This window comes from Corvus cornix, chromosome 3 (genome assembly GCF_000738735.6).
Source record: "Corvus cornix cornix isolate S_Up_H32 chromosome 3, ASM73873v5, whole genome shotgun sequence".
Classification (NCBI taxonomy): Eukaryota; Metazoa; Chordata; class Aves; order Passeriformes; family Corvidae; genus Corvus; species Corvus cornix.
In genome coordinates, this window is record NC_047056.1 from 99219410 (window position 1) to 99244251 (window position 24842).

Sequence of the window (24842 nt, forward strand, 5' to 3'; positions counted from 1 at the left end):
CAGCAGCAGAGCAACGTCTTCCTATTGTTTCTGAAGGAGTAACTTCTCATGTTCTCCATGTGGACTATAAATAAACTTGGCCCTGGAAACTATGCTGTTGGAGTAGTCGATTAAGAGAAAGTATAAAAAAAATAATGCATTAAAACACAGACTAAAGCCCAAAGGCAATGATCAGTCTGCTCCATCACCCAGGTTAGTGAACATGAGCCAACACCTACACTTTGAGTTCCCCCCTAGAGTGGTACCTTTTCCTTTTCAGTCCTTCATGACATATTTACAGCTCTGTCTCTCAGCAGCCCCTACTGAGACTCCAGGGATCCACAATGGCCCGTCATTAATGTTATTTTTCTTGTGCTACTACTGTTACAAGCCAATAGAAGATATTCAGGAAGGAATTAAGAGTCTGTGTTAATGTGATTTCTGTCATCCCCATATATCTTGTATTAGGTTGAGCATACTCTTTCTCCCTTTCCCCATTTCAACAGGGCTTCCCAATGTATATGCTAGAGAAGTAAGTTTGCATTAGCTGTAGCTGCACTAGACAACTGAACAAGTCTGGGACGTTTCTTTGGGATTACAGCTACTGTCTGCAAACATTTCCCATTCATACTATTTAACCTTCTTAACCTCCAAAACAAGATGGTCAGGTACCTATTCAGAATAGGTGCTGGGTTGGAGCTCATCCCTGAATGGTGCCTGTAAATTATTTGAGAGAAATCTAGTTGTTCCAGGTCTAAAGCCTGCCAGGGACTCTTCTAACACTCAGTTGTAGACAATGTGGTGCTTGGGGATGCTTCCTCACAGTTTTCTTTAATAGATATTGCTGTAGATAACAGGAAAAGAAACTCAAAATCATACAGAATCCAGTGACCAGTGTTCTGGTTTTACAGTTGTTTTCTTTTGTTTTCATTTAAATTCCTCATCAAAACTGCCCTCTACCCACTAATATCATATTCTACTCATTTAAAAAACTATTCAATGCTCCTATGAACACCTTCATAAGCTGCCAATATATTATCAAACTTAAAGCATTATATTAGACCCTGGAAATACTATGGGTACATAAAACACACCCAGTAATGATACAACCCTTTCAGACCAGAAGGTGTCTATCTTTCAGACCTCCATAGAGAGATATTGAGTCTCTCTTAAGGGGCTACCCAATCTGTATCATTCAGCAGATCCGAAACAAACTGAATCACATTACAGAGCAAGCATTTACAGGTCTCTACTCTAGGACAGAGCTCCCCATCTCTTGTATGAATGTGACAGCTCCCACGCTAAGGTCACTGGTTTCTGGGTTATTCAAGAATTCAGTGTTGATGTAGAGTCGATGTGTTCCCACTCAGTTATGCAGCTAGGACACATCACCCTTCAGTTTCACTGTACATTCTCAAACACATAGGCAGACACAAGGACAGTAGTTTTAAATCCTTACAGAATGGAAAAGATCTTCCCTGCTCAGAGACAAAAATTCCTATCTCTCCCTGGCATCATTACTTGGTAGCAATAACCCCAAGGTGCTGAGACCACATTTAGCTTTATGGAATAAAACATAACAAGCTGTCAAAATGTGCATAAATAAATTAGAGTCATTATTCCAGCTTAAGGTTCTGGGGACAAAAACAATCCTCTTGAAGTTCGCTGTGACGTTATCTGCAGCAGGAGCCAAGCATTAAAATTACGTCCTGTATACAGAGAGCTGTAAATGCATTCTGTCTTAGAGCCTGGCACTGCAGCACAGAAATCAACAGGCCTGCCTTGGAATACAAAATACAGCAGTTCAGGGCCAATTCCCTGCCCCTGAGCACAAGTTTTATGGCACAGCCTGTGTCCATATGGCTAAACTCTATCCTTCTGCTCACTCCCCAAAGAGGAGTTCTCGTCCGTATCTGCCTGCTTGGAATAGTCCCTGGCTCACGCTGCTGCCCTGACCCATCTCGAGGCCCAACTGCAGAGAGCACTGGCTGGCACAGGCAGAACTATGCCCCGGAGTGTGCTAACACCCAAACTCCACAGGTCACCAACACTACTGCTCCTGGCTCTGCTAGTGTACTGACACAGCCACAGTCTGGGACTTCTGCTAGGATATTACCCTAAATGTTTACCCTTTTCTGACTTCCAATAATATAACAAGAAATGCAGAAAGCGAGATTCTAAAAAGACATGAGGAATGAAGACATAAACACATTTTGTGTATGGGGATATAAAAGAACTGTACCAGGTGAGACCACACATCCATCATGCCTCCATCACTAAGCAATTACACGAACTTAGGAAACAGTGTGATATCAGGGTAAGCACACAGTGATACCTCCTCAGTACAGTCTCCTGCAGCACTTTGTGACTCAGAGACTTCCTAAACAAAAAGTGGTACCCTGGTATTTAAAAGCCTTATGAGGATTCTTCTCAAAGAAAACGAACTCTGGATTTAAAAGCTATATAATTAAAAATCCAGTGAAAACAGGCTTCAGCAATTTGAATTATAAACAAGGAGCAAACCCATTCATCCAGAAAACACATTTTACATCAAAAGAACATCAAAACAAGGATGAACCAATAGTAGTGTCATTACAAGAAAGCATCAAGCTGAAAGCTACAATCTCTAAGAGCAAAATGGCACTGACATTATCACAGAAGGCTTTTGCTTGGGCTCAGTGCACATAAAACACAACAGAATCAAATTTTGTAGTCTATTCAAGGCAGAACCTGCTGTGGGAGAAATCAAAACAAATGGCTAGTAAATCTGGCAAAATGCAGGATCCCTCCTATTTTGCAACCAACAATTTTTACAGCAAATGTTTTTTCCTGACTTTTTTGGTATACCCCTTTAAGGTTTTGAAAAACCACCATAGCAACTGCGTCCTTAGGTTCTGATGGGTATTTTTGAGCTGCTTGCTAAATCCGTATTAGGAGCTGAGGCAGCCATGGCAATATGAAGAATTGTTCCATTCCTGAGTGGGAAATTCCATGAGATAAAACATTCTTGCATTTTGTCCAGCAGAAATACTGTATTTCCACTGAAAATGCCATACTAATAAGCTCACTAGTGATGTTTTTCTAGAAATTAGTAAGACAGAAAAACTTCTGACTTCTCTGTCTCCCCTTCTCTCTCTTCAATGTGGGATCAAGTTGGTCAAACCAAAAATCTAAATGCACTTTTCCCCCTAATAATAAAGAAATTGATATTTCCTTACTTTTGCCTTGATGTATCAAAAACATACCAAGGCAAAATCATCCTGCTTTCCAAAACTTTTGGTTGACCATGTAAAGGAAAGACTCCCTAGAAATTCACCTAGCACAGAAAGGTTCTTGCTTGCTCTGTGCTTACTCACAGCTCGGTCACAACAAGGCAGATGCAAACTTGAACATCCATGATATGACTGCTCTGAGATTTCTCCTCACCTCCATGTACATTGTAAACATGAGGTTTACAACATTTTTATTTGGGAAATCATGGAAAGTTACAGAAATTAATTTGGAGCAGGTGACAGAACAATTCTGACTAGGACAGAAGTCAGGAAGAATACAAAGTCTTCTGCCAAGCTTGCGAAGGAGGGAAAAGGTACTACAACACCGAATTTGTGCCTCTATAGATCACTATCTGATGTATGTTAGAGGAATGCTGGTTATGTCGTGTGATTCTCTTCTGCCAAAAATTTCCTCATCTGCAAAATGGTTGATGCCTTAGGTTTTAACTTTTATATTTTTTTAATTCTGTACTGCTTAGTGTGTAACTCTGAAGTTTCGTGTAGCCTGTTAATTTCTGCTCTCTCATGCTAGGTAGACATAACAAAGCCTCTCTGGGCCTGCTCTTCAAGGACATCCAGACCGTCCTAGGCCCAAAAAGTATAAACCAAAGAGCCTCTAAGGGGGGCAAGCAGAGGGGAAACTACATCATTAAAGTGAAGCTTTAATTGGAGAATTAACCCTGATATGCAAATGAACCAAACCTATAAAAGTGTGAAGAACTCGTGACCTGTTGTCCATCTTGGGGTCCATCTTTGGCAAAAGCCTCTGGCTCCCCAGGGGGTACCTTAGAAGGCCCGTCAAATAAATACCTATTTTATTCCTTTACTCCTGTCCAGTCTCTGTTTCTAGGAGGCCTGATAAGGCATCATGGTGACAGCAGTATTGTCAACCTCACAGGGATCCTGTAAGGGCAATGACATGCTGCCAGTGATCTTCCACTGGGCAAATATTAGATGGAGGACAGAAGAGCCACCACCCTACGGCCTCCACAAATGCCAGAGAAGCATATGCAGAGCAGATCTATTCATGTGTGATCATTTTACCTAAACCAGCATTGGCCTGGATTCCTCAGATCATTAATGGCCTTCAGAACACAACTACTACACCAATGCAAGATAAAAATGCAGTGCTTACAATTATATGTGTAAGATCAAATTAATAGAGAAACAGAATAAATGGATCTAATACTATCAGATCAGAATATATTTGAGCTGCAAAGGATGTAAGAAAAAAAAAAAGGGGGAGAAAACCCCAAAACTGTGCAAAATGATCCTTCAGGCTAACCAGCAACTCTAGTAAGCCAGACATACAGCAAGGGCTTAGGGACCAGCTTGGTAGGGAAGGGAAGCATTCTCATGATGTGTACACTGTAATGACAGCGGCAGGTGACACAAGCCCCTCAAAAATATTGCATTGTAAATGCAGCAACATCCTCTCAGAAGGAACAGCTTCATATGAAAGTGTCCCAGAGTCTCTCACACCCCATCAGTGGTCTCTGTGTCTCAGAATATATATGGAAAAAACAGAGGCATCACTGCAATATATCCCTGGAAACAGGTCAATACACAGGAGAGGCAGCTTTACACAGAGACACTGTGAGGTTCCCCATTTCTTTTCCTCTCAGTCTATGTTGCAGCAGGACAAAGGGCAGACATAACAAATATGGGAATCACCAAAAAATCCTAGGAAGTATTTTCCTGAAAATACTGTGTGTACAAGACTATATCCTACTCCTTTCCCCTCTGGTGGTTACAGTCATGCCTTACATGGGCATGCCTTATTACTAAAGACAGGCAATTAAATATGGGAATGGATGTCATGTAAATGGTCTGCGTTCTTGTGAAACCATTTCACCATTCTTCCATAAACCAGAAAATATTTAGCAAGAGTTGTCCAAACTGGGCACAGGTGCAAGAATGCAATTGAAAGGTGAATATCGTGTGCTGGAAGCAGATCTAGACAGAAGGATTCAGCATGAAAAATATTTCCTTAGTTCTCAAGACATAGAATTTTCTTCTTCTGGCCTGAAAATACTTGTTACTTTAATTCTGAAACTTTGAGTTTTCTATTCATACTTCCAACAACAAACTGTCAGCTGCTGTTCCAAAATTTACAGTGTTTCACAAAAAAAACTACTGACCGCAGCAAAATACTCTTCTGCTGGCTCACATAGACAAAAGCACTTGAGCCATTGGAAAACACAGCAAAGAATAAAACATTCAGCCATTAAAACTCACTTATCCATTTAGTTTATCTCTAACAGCCTTTCAGAGCTTCAGTTCAGTGACTGAAAACCCCCCAAATCTGGAAAATGGTCAATCTGCACAGAAAGCACTTTCCAACAGCTTTGATGTCTCCTAGTGAGACTCTACATTGCTCCAGAAGCCCCGGGGATATACACTGTAGCAATATAAGGGCTGAAATTTGTCCTTATAATTTCGTACCACTAAAATCCTGAGTAATCCTCATTTTGAAGACTTAAATGAGACTTAAGAAGTACATAGCCTCATACCAAGTCTTCTTTGTGTTGGCACAAATTTCACCCAGGCAAGACAATATTTGCTCAGGTGCAGTACCTTGGGTGAGAGTTAATCCCTTTCATTTCTGACACAATACTTATTATGTACAATAACTAATAAAAGCCACTCTTGAGATCGACAACCTACACACTTTCAATTTCCTCTCATGTACTGTAGCCTTTCATAAGCTCCTTTGATCCTGTATAGGTGTCAATCTTTGCATGCATATAGGTCACAAGAAAGTTCATCTCATGTTAATAGCCCAGTCACCTTCAGATACATAGATTTTAAGCCATTTCCATTTCCAAATTTCAATTTATCATCTTGTTTTAGTTATTGCATTATTCTCAAAGATGCAAAGCAACAGAGACTGTGATTTTGCTTGACGTATCAAAGAGGAAAAAGTCATGTCAAATATCAAAGCTTCCTTCTTTCCCAGCCATTTGGAGACACATGTGCACACTGTGCTCTTCCCTCTCAAGGGAAAGGTGGGCCACCTGAGGCAGGGTTTATGGGGCTACTGACCCAGGAGCAACATTCCTGAGACAGTGATTGGTCTTAAATCACACCAAATACACAATTGAATCATGTGGGCTCAGGATGCCTCACGAAATCCAAGCTGAGGACTCTGATTTTGAGGAAAGGCAGAGGGCTACCTGATGCAGGCACTCCTAGAAGACCACTGATGAACATGGAGCATGACTTTACCCTCATCTTCCTCCAGTCCCAGAGGCTGAGGATAGCCCTTCACAAGTGTACAGGCTGGATCCTTCTGCAACCTGAAACCCCTGCCCAAAGTAAAACATCCTCCATAGTTTTTTTGGGTTTTTTCCACAAGCCACCAGCACTGAAAGTTCTGCCTTCTTTGGTGTTTCAAACAGGACCAGAAGCTACCAGTGACAGAGTGCAAGACAAGAGGGACTGGATTTAATCTTTTCTGAGAAGGTAAACCTTACAGAAATGTTTGTTTTCACTCTGCTGTTCAACATTCCAGCTAGTGGGAAGCTTCAGGAACTTGTTCCAATGGCTTGTTTCTCCTGCTCCCTCCCATGGCAAATTGAAATCAATATTTTTAGATTCTTGTCATTCCCTTGAAGACTCTCTCTCCCTCCCTTTCCGAGGTCACACAAACTTTGCTTTGGACTCCAAACTATTAATTTTTCACATTACTCATTTTAGGTGTCTGAAAAGCTTCTTACTCATCAGCCCATAGAAGGAAGTGATCTTTTTTTTTTTCCTTTTTAAGACAAATAAGAGATACAGATCTCAGCAACAGAAATTAAGTCTCTTCCAAGCCATTGCAACAAGGTGTCTCCAAGCCTGACTTGAAGTCTCCCATCCTTGACACACACTGGCTTTGCTTCATGATCAGAACCCTTTGCTTCCTTGGGCACAGCAAAAAAAAATCTGTGTCAGTTGAGCAAATCAGGAGTGCTTTTCTAACCAGGCAAAGTAACTGTAGGGAATGGTACTGAAGTTGAATTCATTTCCCACAGGTCACCAAACACAGTGTCAAACGTTACTGACTTTTGGTAGCCATGAGCTTAAGTTAGGCTTACACTCTAACTAGAGCTTAGCAGCTGCGTAGCCCAGTGTCAGCTTCAGGAGCTCAGCAAGGACTCCTGTCAGCTCTGCCTGGAAAAAGAGATGAGCATGTAATAGGAAGTGGCCTGTGAAGCAAGAAGCAGCCTTCCTCATTTACCAAAAGTTCCCTTTTCTGCTCAGCTCCTCTTCCAGACTCATTTGGATTAGCAGAGGAATATACCAGTGCAGTCCTACCTGTCAGCAGGGAAGAATGTTTGTGCATCTGATTCCTCTATCTCTCTACCAGAGCTTTGCTCTTGGATCTCCTGTGGCTCCTGATAACCTCCTACGTTACTGCAGCTATTTGTTTAACATAAACCCATAAAATTCTTGAGGTTGCCACATCACCCTTTTCTCCTGTCCACACCCAGGATCTCCTCATCTTCTTACATACAGTAAACAATTCCCCACAGGGTCCACATTTGTTGTGATAACTCACCAGCCCATTAAAACTTTAACTCTGACGCACGCAATGCAGCAAGCTTGTGCAGTGCTGTCAGGTAAGACTTTGCTGATGCACTCAGACTTACCAATAAAATAATATTTGTGTTCTCAAAACCATCTACTGAAGTTTCCCAGAATGCCATAGCAAGAGCTACAAAGTATTTTTAAGGGAAAAAAAAAAAAAAAGAGATTGAGAAAATATTTTTCACCATAGAGACTTCAGCAAGTTAAAGATTATGTAGACAAGGCAGAAAGCATTTTGCAAAGGTATAAAGACAGTTTTGTTCTGCTCATTTATACAGTTCCTTTGGTTGAGTACAAATTGGATGCAAGTAGTACCATAATCAAGTATTTCTAGTTTGGTCCTTGAGTGGGCAGAATACAACTGAAATCCAGATGATCCACATTTTTTTCATCAGGTAAGCCAGGATGACATACAGGGGAAAAACAAAGCAGTTTGCAAATGTCCCTATCTAGACTTCAGGTCTGAAAAATCTGCTGAGCTGCTTGTGCTTGTTTGGAAAAAGTCTTAAGCCTAGATCAGCAAGAAGGTCTTACCTTGCTGCATTGCTTCATGCCTGCCTGGGACAAGGTCCTGTGCAATTATTTCTGTACTCAGGATGTCTGAGGTGTGAATCTTAAGTGCCCTTCTCTGCAGACTCTTGAGAATATACTCTGACAGACTGTACTATGCACAGTCTCTTCATTCAGTTGTCTTTTAAGATGAGGTTCCCTTTTCAATAAACACATAGGTGTAAATTTACAGACAGGCATAGCATACACAGCCAAAAGAGAGAGAATGAAAGTATTAGTCAATCAGTATTAACAACCTTTGTTTTAATACTACAAATATTTGAAAGCATTTCTTTGTACATACCTTTCTGGAAGTCCACAGCCTATTTCCCAATCGAAGACAACACGTCACCCATGCAACAGCAATAAAGTTGTCACACCACCTTCAGCTGTAACTTGCAATCTGTCCATATCCGATACTTCACTGAAAAAGAAAAGGTGCAGGCCCTAAATCTGGATAAATTGACTGGCAAAGGGCTGTGTACCAAAAGTTCAACTCACTTTTTTCTTGGCAAAAGCATTTAAATCCTCTAATGGGGATTTATGTCATTTTGTCTGGGTGCGTTTCCCACAGAGGCTTCAGAAATTAATCATGCTTCCTCCACAATCATGGAAACATCCCCAAGTTAGCATGAAATTACCTTTCAAATTTTTTTACCTCATTTTTTCCACCTGTCTCTCTTCTCCAAAATACCTGTACTGGCTGAAAATATCACATGCTTTATTTTACACCTATGGAGAATTGTGTCTGTGATCATCAACAATATTCTGCAAATGATTAGAACTGTAACATCTTCAACATTTCTTAAATTGTTTTACAGACTTGACTGTTGTTTGATCAGACTCACAGACACGTGTAAATTCAAAATCTTTAGAGATATTTCCTTATTTTGCAATTTCAAAGAGCTCCAGACCTGTAATTAATTTTAGAGGCAAATGACCAGCAATAAACTACTCCCTTATTTAATATTTTTTGCTATATTTCATGTTTCATTAGGTGATGCAAAACACCTTGACAAACAGGAACTGAAAAATAAAATATTGAAGCAGGAACCTCTTTTTGTAAAGATGTCAGTTTAATGTACGCAAAATGAAAGATATTTTATAAAACCTATTAATAAAAATATTCCCAAGCTAAAACAAAGTTAACTGCAGCTAATTCTGGTCTACTTTAAACAATACTGGTTTCATAACTAATTATCTCACAATTACTAATATTTTTCCTTGATGAACTCTGTGCTGCCTCATCCTAATGAAAGTGCTGCAAGATAATACAGCAGTTACATGACAATGCAAATAGGACCCATTCAATTTGCACAAAAAAAGGTTGCAAGGAGCAATTAGCACTTCATTAATATGATATAAAATGCTAATTTGCTATATATCCCAAGTGACTCAAAACTCCTTTCCATCCATATGTGCAAATAATAGTTAATATGATGCAGTGTGTGTGAACCAGGTTCATGGTGCATTAGCTGGAATCCCTGTGTCAGTTTTCAGTACAATAGCTATTAGTTAATATGAACAGTAGTTCACACTTAACCTATGACAGCAGTGTTAAATGATAAAAGGATCTGTTGGCAGCAATATCTCATATTTCCACCCCTGTAAAGTTCTCCCTTCCTTGCTATCCAGGATGAAGTATTGGAAACTGACTTCTAATCTAATTTATAAAGCAGATTGAAATGAAGTGCTGGTAGCGCTCAGCTTGGCTGCTCAGCATTTTGAGAAGCAAGATCATTCCTGGTGAATTGCACAGCTCAGGCATTCAAGCACTCACTGGCAGCTTCTAATGATCAAAGTATTTGACTTAAATAATTGATTTATTTATACCAGTAAAGAAGCTCCAGGGGGTTGCAAATATTATGAGATATAATCACACCACTAGGGAATTAGAGACATTCAGATGTGCCTTGTGCTTGCTAATGCCCTACGGGTGTGATTAGGATATCACACATCAAAGGAATTTGCGCTAAACTTTTTCATATAATAAATTAATAAAAATAATTTATTTAAATAATACCATTGATTTAACGGGACAGATCTGATGCAAGATGCAGTATGCAGAGAACTACAATGAAGTGTGTTGATCTAGGACACTACAGAAACCCTGACCATCTTCAGTTAACACTCAGGCACCAGCAGGATCCTCTAGCTAGAGGGTCCTTTACGAGGTATTAGCATCACCCCAAAGCTTACTGTCTGCAGTAAGCATTCCCAGAGATTTCAGTCAGTCTGCATTGTCTGGGATGGAGTAAAATGGTGCTCTTTAACAAATCCTCTCAAGAAGGAAAATGCTGTTTAACAGTGACACGCAAGGCGGTACAGCATTCTGGCACAGGCAGGCAAAGCAAGGGCTGCAATACCTCATGGAGAACCCAGGCTCTTCTGGCCAGATTGTGTATTGAGATATTTTAACATCTGCCTTAATGACTTATGTGGCTTGACCATTGCAAACTACAAGGATTTTACAGTCTTTAATGTACTCCTTACACCAGCATAAAAAAAAAACATTAGGCAAATGTTCTTATTTCAGTTATAAGAAATTGAGTCACCCAAAGAAAAAATAACCTGCTCAAGGGCACACTGACAGTCTGGGCAGACCAGGAGATTAAATCTGTACTGACTTTTTGCAATATGCTTCAGAAAATTTCAGAAATACAACAGTTTTTCCACAAGGATATTACAGCAACAGGCAATTAACATCATGTTATCTTTAACCTCGTGTGCTGTAAGGGAAGTATTTAGATGTTCCACTTTCAGAAGTACAATCCTTGTCTTTATCCCAGGACCCACATGGAAGCATTTATGGCAGTGACAGGAAAAACAAAGGCATCTTTTTAGAGAAGAGTTGGGAAAAAACCCTGTAGATCCCTTAAGAGCTGTAGAAAGGCATGAAGACAGAAAGCAAAATTTGGGGGTAATTTGCGCCTCAGACAAACTAGTACTCCAGGTGCAAAACACGATTGCTGTCCTTGGATTGCAGAAACAATGAGCAAGTAAGACTCTTTGAACCCATGCCTTAACTTCCCTGGGGTCAGGCCTAGTCTGTTTTATATTGCTTTAGTGCCCTCCTAAGATGTTGCAAAAGAACTCCAGAACTGCAATGCTGTTTAAACAAGCCATGAAAGTTCTAAGTGAAGAAACCAACAGCAATTATAAATTCCTGCAAAAGCAACAGCTCTATCACTAAAATTAGAAAGGGAGAGGCATCAAGAGATTTGTTCATGCCTATGGGAAAAGCCTGAGACTGTGTTTGACTTCTCCACATTAAACCTTCATTCCCATCCTTGCATATGTGTTCTGATCTAGGAACAACAAGCATTGTGTGTGCTGGCTGGGCCCATTATCAACTTATGCCACAGAATGACATAGCCCTGGGCACATCACAAATCAGATGTCCATCAAGTGCTTTTATTGCAAGGATCATATCTGAAATCAACTTCAAATGCACACAAAATTCACTCTCTCTCTCTTAGAGAGTTCAAAAGAAACTCTCCTGTTTTGGAATTTCAGGATCTGAACTGAGCCCAGAGTCATGCAGTACACTGTGCTACATGTAGCATGCTCTATTGAAAATAAATGTATACATTTTTTTAATGTTTATACCCTTTTTCCTTTCTTTACTTCATTTTTCCAACATGCACATAATAAATACAGCCTGTCCTACAGATACAGTTTCACTAAAGTGCACAAGAGGACTTTTTTATTTCCCAGCACTAAGGATCCAGCACTGTGCACTGCTTGGGCTGTGGCAGAGTTCAGCAAGGGTGCAGACCCCACATTTAGGTAGGGCTTAATCTGCCCATATGGTCTTGTATCATGGTGCGTACTTGCTTTGTACTGCTTATGTTTCTCATCTGTGTGGGTTCTCCCATGCCAATTTACCCTTGTAGAACTGAGTTGAATACAATTACCATGAGGAATCACGAAAACTCAGAAAGTCTTCCTATATAGGCCCACCTTTAAAAAAGTACAAAAAGTCTGTAAATCCCTAACATATCATCATTACAGACAGAGTCATGTCACCAACTTTGACCTCAATTTCAAATTCTTAGTTTTTTGTGTGACTGCCAACTACAGCTTCAACAGCTACCTGATCTGAGGGAGTCCAGTGCTGACTGGGAAATCTCAGATGTGATCCCAGTTTAGATTATAACCCTGTTTAATACTTCTGATCCTAGTGATATCCCAAAATGCATCCCACAGCACTGCTGCCTGTTAGTTAAAACTGAAAATACCAACAGTCTACCCTTGAAGCAGACTGTCAAGTTTACAAGCAGCTAGTGGAGATCAAGGATTATTAACAACATCGGCTCTCAGAACTGAGGTTTTTTTTAAACAGTGTCTGTTTTGTTATCTATATCAGCCATGACCTGTGTGTTTTCTCAAGGATAACAACAGCTACACCACCTTGAGCAAACCAACTACTTAGGAGACCAGAGAAGTGAATCACCGAGATAGAGCTCACAGCAGAAAGCAGCCCCTGAGGCTCTCAGCAGTGAAAATACCTGATCGTGACTGGAGACAAAACTTAAATGCCAAGGAACAAAATAGTATTAAAAGCTGAAGCTTATCGATATATTAGAATTTTCCATGTTTGTTTATAACTGAAAATATTATTTATATCTATACAGGACTAAAAATCCTCTCTCTTTGTGTACAAAAATGCTCTTTGCTTTAGCTCCAGTGATGGGTGTGCCGCATTTCTCAATACCAAACCTCAGTAGAACTATACCCAACATGGAGGGGCCCAGCGTCTACAATTAACATAATGAGAGCAGGCCGACCAGCAAACCACGACTGAAGTCAGAGGCAGGAAGGTAACTGCATGCCAGTACAGCTGTATGAACCACAGGATAAAAGGAATTCAACAGGAGCCTTCATGAGCAGGACCTGACCTTGAAGGCTTAGCTCTAGTGAATCAAGAATGGTGTTAACTAACACACGGCTCTTTGCACAAGCTGAGTCTCCAACTTACTTGTCTCCATCCTCATCCTCCATTGCAGGAATTCAGTCTGAAGGTAACAGAGACCTGAATCATTCTGCCAAATCACGTCCAAATGGAAGACACAAAGTAAAAAAATAGTCAGGAATGAAACACATTGGGGCATAAGAAACCAAGAATAGACTCAGCAATGGCAACGGGCTTTGTAACTTAAAAGCAGGGGGTAGTTCTCTAAGGAACAGCTGCAGAAAGCCACTCTTCCTTAGCCTCTCTCACTGCATGAATTCAGTTAGAAGACTGTCCTTCATCCCAGTGGTTGTGTCCCAGGCATTGTGAAATATTAGTGCTGTCAGCATTTGCAGCTGTAGGAAGTCAGATATAAGCCCTAGTGCCACAGTATGCTTCTGGCAATGGAGCCTGGCAGCCCTACCACCAGCTAGGGCCTTCAGCACACAAAAAAAAACCCAGTTAAATAAACCACAAACTTGGTGATCAACAAAAGACCTGCCTTCTCATTCTGTCTGGAAAGGAAATTCCCTCCTTTTGAGCTGGCTGTTAAAGTGCTACTCTTCTCTGAAAAACACCTGATGTGACATGACATCCACCCAAACCAGCAAAGCTCCTCAGCAAAAGTTTCCATTCTGGGACTTAAAGCATATGACTGAATCCACACTAGCTCCCCTGCAATAGAGAGAAGATCAGCAGCTCTGAAGATGAGCAATATGACAGATGTAAGGGCAAACATGAGGCATCGCTGCTCAAAATTCTCTCTCTGGGTACTGACTTCCTGCTCTGGACAGCCCCTATTCACTGAAGGAGTAACCCTACCTTGCATGGCTGCCTTCTCTGTATTCCTCCTCCCCATTTTGGGGCCAGTGGGGCCTTCATTCTGAGTAGACGTTTGCAAACTGAATAAACAAAATATTATTCATTGCGAGGCCAAATTCAGTCCTTGGTGTATGTTTGTAATGACACAGCCAAAACTATCCAGGGAGGAACCCAATGACATGTTTTCATATGAGGGAGAAAGAGCATTACTTTTCAGGCCTTTATGTTGCTCCTGATAAAATCAGTAGGAAATTTGTCTTTGGTTTCAAAGAGAGCAGAAAGCTGCACTATAAATTTAAAACTGAGTTTTCAAGGTGTTGGGGGTTTTTTTAACTCCTGCCTTTTTCAATAAACTTGCAAAATGGGACAAGCTTCTTTGCCACCAAAAAAAAACAAAAACAAACATAGAACTCATTACTCCTTAGCAGGCATTGTATCACAGAAGCACAGTTTCTTAAAGGGCATCACCCTTTCAATGGAGAACTGCAATGCTTTCTAGTAAAACGCCTAAATCTAACTCCTCATTACTTCAAGTTCCCCACCCCATGGCCAGCCTGACAGCCTTGGAGCCTGTGAAAGGACAAATGTAATGAGTATATATTAATGTTATATACTTTCCACAGTTCTTGTTCTGGTGTGACCAGATTTATGTATGGAGTAGCTTGAAAGTAATTCATCACGATTATACACAGCATGGACTTCAACATTTCTGCAGGTAGCACGGTCTCCAAACTCTCTTAGCCACGTCTGTATAAAGGAACTGAGAAGTGGCAGCACAATGTTCATTTGTTTGGTGGCAAGATTCAATTAAAACAACACAACAGGGTCTAAAAAAATACTAATATGTGAAAAAATGTGAAAGCGAGTTAAGAAAAACCTTCAAATATTCCCTTGTTCATGACAAGTTGTGTGGGCTGACAGCTTGTCCCAAGGGAGTGAGAGGTCTTAGAAAAAGCCCTGCTACCAAAGGACTGGCTGTTAAGGCAAATCCCCACCAGTCGGAGCCCTGAGGAGAGTGAAGCCCAGCTATTGATGGCCAAACACAGAGAAGACATTGTGAAGGAAATATGGGGGATGAGAATGGCAGTGGAGGAAACAAAATAGGGACTGCCTCCACACAGGGGAATAACAAACCTGTGAAAATAAGAAAGTGCTTTTTCACTAGACAGATTTTTAAGGAAGAAAGACATGTCCCATGGCTTTCGAAATACTGCCTGGGCCTTCAGTGAACTGCATGCTACCACAGCTTGAGGCATGGGGGGAGACAAGGCAGGTTATTAAAAGTAAGCCAGAAATACAAGGAGAGCTCTTTTCAAGTAAGAATCAACTCAATTGCTGCTATCTTCAGAGGGGGCAAAATAAATAATAAGGTGACCTCAAGTATTGCTGACTTCCTATTTTCTTCCCAAGTTCTGCAACAGCCAGTGTTGTTCCCAGAGCACCGGCGTCCTCAGGCCTTGTCACCAGAGCTCTCATTTCTCAGAGGATTGCAGTTCAATGAAATCATGTTTTAAAGCTTTGTTTTTCCACACACAGGATATAGCCATGAATGTAATGCAAACTGTCAGAAATAGTCATTTTAGACATCTCAGTTGGGAGTGGGTGAGAGAGAGGCAGAGGAGGCATGTAAGGAAGTTAGAGTCTCTGAAACTGAGAGTAACTTCACAAAATGAGGGTTGTTGAAGGGAAGCAAAGCTCTCTTGTTGGTTTACACTGCCCAGACCCATAACTGGATTATAATTGAAAATAATAATAATAAGCAGAGAGTGATTTAAAAGAACTTACAGGTAATTTTACATATTTGTAGTTCTCATATGTCGCTACACCTCTCTTTGCAGTTACTCCTACAGCTGTCTCATGGCATACTGTACAGGAGTCCTGAAAGCCAAAATGCTATGCCCTAGGACACAGTCAGAGCAGCTAAAGCACCACAAAATCCCTCCTCCCAAGCCCCAGGTCTCACCAAAAGTCCCTAAGATATCTATACAGGCAATGTTGGTAAGTGATATGACTATAATGACTAAAGACAAAAGAAAACATTGAAGAACAATTCAACACTAAAAAAAGACACATACTTTCCTTTTTAAGTGCTCTAATGTTGTATCTCTAAGTGCCTTGTTCAGCTCCTAAATTCTAATACATGCGCAGTGAGAGAACAAATCACGAGAGGCCTGCACATGAAAGAATATGTCCCATCTGTGAGATTGGATTTACTTCTCCAAAACTTTACTCCCCATGAACCTTCTTACATGAAATAAATGCACTAAGGGAGAGGAATCTCTTTGCAATGTCCATTCTTCACAATGAACTGCCTAACACAGAGGTTTTTCCCACAAAGTAAGCAGAGTATTCAGCTGTGGAAGTATAATTAAAAGACATCTGTGCAGTTCTTGGAGTCCTCAAAGAGAAGATGTGGCCAGCAAGACCCAGGACAGCCCATTAGCATCCTGGTTCTCTCATGACACGAACTTTCTTGCATAGTCCATTGGAGTTGCCACTAAGAGCAGTATTTCATTTGTTTAAATTTGCATTAAGAACAGAAATACTTTGTTTCTTAGTAGGCAAAATCCTCTCAGCAATTACTTTACTAGATGATCATCTCTGCTTTCATTTTAAAAAATAAAAGGAGCTGTCTCTGGTGTGTGTCAAGAGCTTCAGGGACTACATGGAGCTGGCAACACTCAATCTACCAAAGAGGATCAAGGCAGCTCACAGGCCTTAGACAATGCCAGCAGGGCACTCACAGGGAAGTGACAACAGAACAGCCACATGGCCCTGCAATATCTCAGACAGCCCTGCCCTTAGCCTCTGGTGGTCTCCAAAGAGTCTGTGAGAAGGGATACAGTCCCAACAAGCATTATTCCTTACTTTTCCCATATTCGACAGCTCTGCTCTGGGCCTGGTCATGTTGAAGTTCATCTCTCTGTTCACAATTAAACAGAATAAAATATTAGGTTTAGCATCAATAATGGCTAAGACCCTCACCTCCAAATCTCCCACCAAGCTGCACAGCCCTGAACATGATGGCATCCCTCTCACTCACACAACAGGCCTTTGTCTTGAGACATGAGACAAAGCCAGGAACGGGATGTACCATGTGTTGCTTTAACATATTCAAAGTTTCTTTCAGAAGGTCACCTCCTGTGTTGGCAGTTCTGTGCTCAGGAACTTAACAGCAACAAAAAACACACAGCTTAGCTGAAGTGATGCTGGATGGGCCCTTCCATTGTGAAAACTACAAATTTGCAATACAGTGGTGCTTAGCAGCTGCATCCACAGGCCCCACAGCACTGTGGGCACCCTGTGAACTGTAATAAATGTGACAGAACAGATCATTAACTACCAGACCTATGACAGATCATTTCTTGTAAAGGCAGGATATACTTGTACCAAAAATGGGTGTGCTGCTTTTGAACAAATCACATGGACAGAGACAGCAGTGTTTCTGTTTGCAAAGGCCTCACACACCAAACTAACCTTACCTCCACAGAACTACCTCAGCTGACTACACAGCAAGCACCTTTGTTGATGCTGATACAAAAAAAAGTACATAAACATAGGGAGAGTTTGGGAATCCCAGACTCTCTTTCCCCAGCTCCCAGTTTCTACTTGACTAGTATTTTCATCTCAAAATCCTGGAGGAAGAGCTAGGGATTTAAAACATATTATCACCATTATAGCAACATTTGTGGAACTTGGATGTAAGTAGGAAAGTGGTCATAGGGAAGACTTTGGAGGAATTACTTGAAACTTGGTCTGTGTGCACTGCTGGAATGCTTAATGCTTCTCCAACAAAGTTCCAGTTTAGTTTTACAAGCATGGCAGCCTTTGCACATTAGCGCATGTTATGTGAAACATCACCCTGCTTTCCCAAAATAGCAGCTCTAATGAGTTTCGTGGTAGCTGTTCCACTGATCAAACATGGGTTTATGAGCAATACAAGGAACCAATAAGGTGCCTGTGCCCATGCATCAGCCCAAGTGCAGGCAAACTGCAGAACGGCTGCTGCCCGCACAGACACAGTTTGCTGGCTAATGAACAGGGAGACATGAATACAGTCACACTGCAGTTCATTAATCAGTTCCAATGAAGTAGTAACAACCTTGTGAAATTGTTCAACCAAATCTTTCAAAAACGTAGTAATCTGGATACACCTTTTTATTGGAAAACAGAAGCTAAGACTCAGTGGTACACAGATGACAAAGGTTAAGCCTCTCTCCTCCAGCAGACGTACAAGAGATAGAATGAAAGAGACAAAAAGATAGAATGCTTTCTATGCTCTCCCTTCTTCCACTAAATGCACACAAGCCCCTCCAAAAGCCAGCAGTAAGCCTGGGCTCCACCTGAGGGCATCATCTTGACACAAGGACACACATCAGGTTTATATGCAGTACTGAATCCCTAAATGGGAATATTAGTACTTACCTTCTGTCCTTGAAAGCTCCTGTAACAGGGCACAGGAGCTGGGCAAAGCAATATTGCTCATCAGGAGATACCAATCACTGGTGGAACTGGAACTTCAAGAGCCTAAAGATAAATTTCTCTGGCAAAGTGGGTCATATTGCTTCGATGGAGGTATGAAAAGCAGTCAACGTACTATAATCCCAATTCCTAACATATGATCAGACACATACTAGTCTTCTATTCAAAACACCGCTATTTTGCCACCTGACAAGAAACACACTCACACAACCAGACAGAGAAGTGGAATGACAAAAAAGTCACCTTGGTTCATGACCAGGGTGAAGGCACATGGCCATAGCCAGGAACGCAACTAAGAGAGATCCTGATAATGACTACAGCAGAAACACCCCAAGCACACAGCTGTAAATCCAAGAGCCTTTACACCACAGAGTCCAACACACTGCCATCATACAAGGAAAGAGATTTTCACATATGACAATTGCACACGAAGGTGTGCCCCATCAAAATACCCAGGCAGTCTGCAAATCACTCCCCAGCTACAGCTGCAGGGCCTTTGAAGCACCAGGTTGCTGGCCTTGAGCTGGATGGATCGATTATACAGCCTAGGCTGGATATGACTGGCAAGACTTAAATTGGGCAAACCTACCACAGAAAGACAAAGAAGTATTGCCTGTATTACATAGTACTTAAGCTCTCCCCACCACCCAAAGAAGCTCAGCAAGGTGAGCTTCTGTGTTCCCATCAATTTCCCCCTACAATATCTATTTCCCAGGAGGCAGGAGCTAGGCCTAGCTACAATAATCAGGTCCCAGCTCATAGGATCTTGCCCTCCTTTATGCACTGGGATCACATTTATGTAGGTATGCATTTGCTCAGCCTCTCACTATCACACATACAATTAAGTTCAGCTTCTTAAAGTTCTACCTGTAATTGGAGCCAGCTGCAACCTTTCTGACACACACTAATTGCCAGTAATGATTTAAGTGCAGTCAATTCACATGCTGCAATTGTTTTAAATAAAGGAATCTCTCGTACCTTTTCCCTGAGAAAAATCTGTTAATCTTTGCTGCTGACTTATCAAATCCTCCAGTCACCTGTTTGCCATCATTTTCATGAGCTGATAACGTGTTTATTAGAGCCATAATATGCAGGTGGAAGCATAAAGGTCTCATTTGGTGGAGTATGAATTCTGTCTCATACAGCTGTATGGAAAAGCTTGGTTTCACCCTTCAGCTGTGCCTCAGAAAAGAATAAGTTCCAAAATAGTATCTTTTATTCTTTTCAAATGGAATATTAGTTCTTTTAAGCTCAGTACGCATCTCAAAATACCATTTAGATGCGCATTACAGGTTGGTTTTTGTAAAGCTACAGATATCATCGCTGCCTATGGTAAATCTATCTAGCCTTAGTTAATTTCAGTTTAATTGTATTCTCCTTTTAATTATTTTTCATATTTAAAAACAAGTTCTACAAAATAATGAAATGTCATGTGAATTCTATGAGGCTGGTTTAAGAGTTCTTCCCACGCACTATTTTAGTTTCCTGCAGAAGACCTGACCTGAGATATTGTAGACAATACAATTCTGACAGAAAGAACCCAGTATCTCTTTGGAAGTTTTACATTCCTTTCTGTAGTGTTTGGGGGTTATGGTTGGGGTTTGGGGTTTTTTGGGGAGGTTAGATATTTTAGGGGTGGAAGTGTCTGATTGCTTTTTAAGACATGCTATGAAATTACTACCTTCTGTGCACCAAGTTTATCAGTGTACTTTTTCCACCACTGAGTTACTCAGAGTGGACAACCAGATAGCAAATGGATGTTCTGCTGCAGCTGAGTTCACTGGCCCTTTGGCTGGCTTATGTGTGTGTTTTACTGAATGCCCTCAGCTCCTGGGGCAGTATATACTAAACCCCAGGCTTAAACAGGGTCTAACCCAGGTATCTGCCATCTCCAGAAAGAACATTCATAACCCTCGCCTCACCTGTGAGATTATGCAGGAGAAAAAAAAATGTATGGACCAGAATTCAAGTGAGGATGTTCTGCCAAATATTTTTAACTATATAAAAGAGAAGAGAAATAAGTAAAAAAAGAAAAGTACTGACCAGACACTCTAGGAATCAAGGCAGATTTTTCAGGTGAAAAAATAAGCCTGAATCCAAAGAGAAAATATGTAAGAAAGAAAAAGACTGTAAACAAGAAGAAAAGTGATAACTTAAATTATGTTTGGGACAAACTTTCCAACTACAAGAGGAATTTCATCTGAGTTAGGATTCCTTGACTTGGCTCCTGAAAATATAAAGAAGGGGTCTAATTCTAGGACAGTATATGGCTTACTATAAAACAAATCTAGCATATAATAATTTCCTTCCACAATTCCCATGACTTGTGGCACAGGCCCAACACCTCTTCCATGATTCACGTCCAAGCCTCCCAGGAGATGTGATGGCCAGATTGCTAGTTTTAGTGTATGAGTAGTTTGGGTGAAATGACAAATGCTAGCATTCAGTCACACTGTGGAGAAGAGACGACCACAGTTATGAGCAAAGGGCAGAGCTCCACTGGCAGATTATTATTAGCATCCTGAATATGCGTAAAAATGTGGTTTTTTAAGGTAAATAACATTTTCCTACCTAACTGGCCAGTCCTCAGGGACAATTTGTTAGTCATTCCACAGCATGGGCCAATTCCTCTTTTCCAGAGGGGGGAACAGAATGTCTCAGCAGATCCAATAGTCTACCGGGCTGATGTTCTGAGGCGCCTTACAACTCCTAAAGTCTGCTTCTATCCCCAGTAATCTCCTGAATCTGCATTTTACACAAACTCTGAGCCAGTGCTGACCATGCCCAGACTAACACCTCCTGGAATAGCCTTCCCTACTGCTGAAAACCTTGCCAGAGTAAATAAAGTACCAGTTTGCTGATGCAGTCTATTCCAGAATTCCTCCTAGCTTTAACCTTTCCAAATAGTCCCTAAATGTAAAATACAGTTAATCTATGTCTCTGACTCATCAGATTATGCATTCCAAATTTTATGTTTGTTGTTAATTACCCCTTTTTCTTTTCCTGTTTGCAGATTAATCACAGATCAATCCATCAAAACGTGCAGAGAAACAAGTCCCAGCCTCATAGTCTTTGCTCACAACTCATTGCTCCCAATACAAGACTGATCATTTCTACCACGTTATTTCCTCCTTGTCCCTGACTATTTGGTTGAAATTCTTGAATTGAGGAGAATATTGATAAGTATCCAATAATGTATGCACCTTTGAAGCATTACAGAAAATAAAAGGCATTATTACTAAAATTTGTGAGCATTCCAGATTCACCAGTTTTTCTAAAAATATATCTCAGATATCCCAGTATTAGCAGACAAAAAAGAATTGGAGAATACAAAGAAAAAAATAATGAAGAAAGAAATGGAAAAAACCTTGCAACATTTGACTGTAAAAGCTATCATTAGAGAGATCATATTATGCAGTTAGTTCTATCTAACCACCTCACCTAAAACCTGTGGCAGTTAGAGATAATTCAGCAGTGGAAAGGAGAAAGGCAGAGGTCTGCCTCAAAGGGCCAGCAACATCCTTTTTTTTCTCTCAGAGCAGTTCTACTTCTGTGTGTGGTGTCCCACATGCCCATTGGACCAAGAGCTCTAAGTGGGAGCACCAGGCCAGTTATTCCTGTTTTTGAAGGGGAAGTGAGAGGAGAGGCAGGAGGAGGCAAAAATGGTGGTGACTGCTGGAGAAGCAGAATTTGAAGACCAAGATTTCCCGACTGAGATTAGAAGAAAAGATGACTGAAAAAACAACTACGTCTCCTTGGATATTTTCCGACACTTCCCAAAATGTATCTGAACAGCACTGGTCTTATCAGATAGAGGAGCTGAGAGATGGAGGTGAGCCAGCTGACAGCCATGTGAGCAGAGGGCAAGGGACAGGCAACATGAAAGCTCAGGCTACTGCAGAGCAGGGGAAAGCATATGCTGCTATTTCCCAGGCAGCCCCTTAAGCATGGAGAAAGGAGAGGAATACCACAGAAACAAAGCAGGCCATGCCTGAACCCCTGGGTGATAAACATTTAAGGACAGGGTAGAAAAGAACTGCTTAGAGCCATTACAAACCCAGCACTGCTGAGTTCAGCCTAGGCCAAGGCACGCCAGCCCGGCTTGCCAAACTTGGAAGTGGCTCCCTACAAACCTAAGCAGCCTCTTACCTTCCTATCTGATTGGCTCTTAATGCAGTTCCTCCATCTCCCACGTGTGAACAGTTGTAATGTTATGTTCTTACTTGCTATAGGATACCAGGGCTGTAATAGCAGTGGAAAAAGGCTGGAGAGAAATCAGGACAAGAACCTAGGATTAAAGAAAAAGGCCTGGTTAATTGTCATTAATAAAAAAACCTAAACAGAGTTGCAAGCTTCTGTATTTATCATGTGAACTTGCCTTGAAAACAAACAACCACTAGTCCCCTGAGGACTTTTCCAACAGTCACTGAAGATATCTAATGAGGCAATATTTAAGAGACCTAATTATAAGAAAAAATAAACCTTGATAACCATCTTATCCCACATACGGCTCATATATGACTCAGAGTTTATTTTAATAATCCTCTCAGGTTAACACAGCACAGTCCAAGCTACACTGTAGCAATGCAGCTACCAAGAGATCATGAAGAGGAGCTGGGAAGTCACTCACAGCAGGATGCCTGACCAAACAGAGGTGAAAGACCTCTACGTGCTACGGAGGGCTGCAAATAGCAGCCTTGAGAAAGCAGGGCTTTGCATTGCAAACTCATATCATTCTATCAATTTTGGCCACTTCGCTCTGATCACCTGTGTCAACAAGGCATTTCCTCTGTTCTGTACCTTGAGCCACATGCTGCACCTGCCCTTGAAGGAGGAGTTATTGGATTAACCCAGCTTCCTCTTATCTGTGTTTACTCACCAAAATTACTCTGCAGAGAAAACTCCCTGAATCAGTCCCAGACCTGCAGTTTCACTTATATGCAAAATCTCAGATGAAGCATTAAACGTGCAGAAAAAAAATTAGAAAAAAATTACCTCATTGTGAGTAACCACCACAAGCCAAGCTGGGTGAAGTCACTGGGGATTTTTCTTTCCAGCACGCCCACACCGCTGGGACTCTTTCAGAGGGACAGACACCTGCAGTGCTGCTGGGCAAAGGCAAACCTTTTTTCCCCACTTTCCCTGAACTGGGGGAGAAGAAAATGGGTAACTACCAGAACAGACAAGGAAACAGGTTCAGACACGTTACTTTTGCTGCTTGTGTTGGGCCAATAACACAAAAAAAAAAAAAAGGTGGAGTCATAAGGAATTCTGCTTGCTAATACTAGTGCTGGCTTTGCTCCAAACCCATGACCCTTACAACATGTCACTTAGGATTGCTGGGCAAGCTGCTAGAGTCACTGAAGCAAGAGCGAGAAATCCCCAGATTTCCTACTGTGTGTAATTCTGCATAGCATGAGCTAACCATAACCCCCCTGAGATACCTCTTGGTTTTAGTCTCAAAATGGGCCCAAAAAAGGATATACACACCAAAAGAAAAAAAAAAAATAATTAGAACTACACAGTCTTTCTCTTTAAAGCAAGCAACTCCTGACAGCCAAAGACAATAGACTTCAGCAACATTTTGTTACTTAAAGCAGCCTTCCCATCCTGAAGCGGGAATAAAACCTCAGAGCTGTACGCCCAATTGCTGAGATGGAGCAAGACAGAGTTCCTAATGAGTCTTCCCACTGAACAATCGGCTTCTTCAAGGTGAGCAGAGATTTCAACTGAAGGATAAGCAGGAAACTGTTAATGGCAACCTTAAAAGGTTAGATAAGGGAACAGGTTCCAAAGTACCTTATATTTATCTACTCGGCTTTCACCTGCAGATACTTGTCACCACTTACTGCCTCCTCTGCGGCCATTAATGACCCACCATATTGCTTACAGAAGACTTCACAGTAAGTCATTTGTGTGAAAGAACTGTAAACTCATATCTACTTGGGAAAAGATGACAATGTTCTCCTTAAAGGCAAAGGAAATGGGCCACTTCTCTCACCTGTAAATGGTAATTTGCCTCTGCTGAGACCATTCTCTAATAATAAGCCTGTACTTAATCAAAACCAGTGACTTGCATCTTAAGCCCAGGAACCCCAAAGATATTCCTTCGGCACATCTGCTGAAGCTTTAACATACTGATTCCTAAAGAACAGTGTTTTTTCACAGCATCCTGGAACTCAGGAAGCTCTCATCATGACATCAGGGCCAAT

The 24842-nt window shown here is 41.2% G+C and overlaps 1 long non-coding RNA gene across 1 annotated transcript in view; it reads right to left on the bottom strand.

Annotated features, from left to right (window-relative positions):
- The window catches only part of LOC104685455, a 205507-nt gene that overhangs the window by 139261 nt on the left and 41404 nt on the right, over positions 1-24842 (bottom strand). Inside the window, exons 4-7 of the long non-coding RNA XR_005604191.1 lie at positions 23626-23777; positions 22780-22918; positions 8677-8796; positions 8358-8532 (exon numbers count right to left, since the gene is read on the bottom strand). This is a non-coding gene — a long non-coding RNA (uncharacterized LOC104685455). The remainder of the gene's footprint in view (positions 1-8357; positions 8533-8676; positions 8797-22779; positions 22919-23625; positions 23778-24842) is intronic.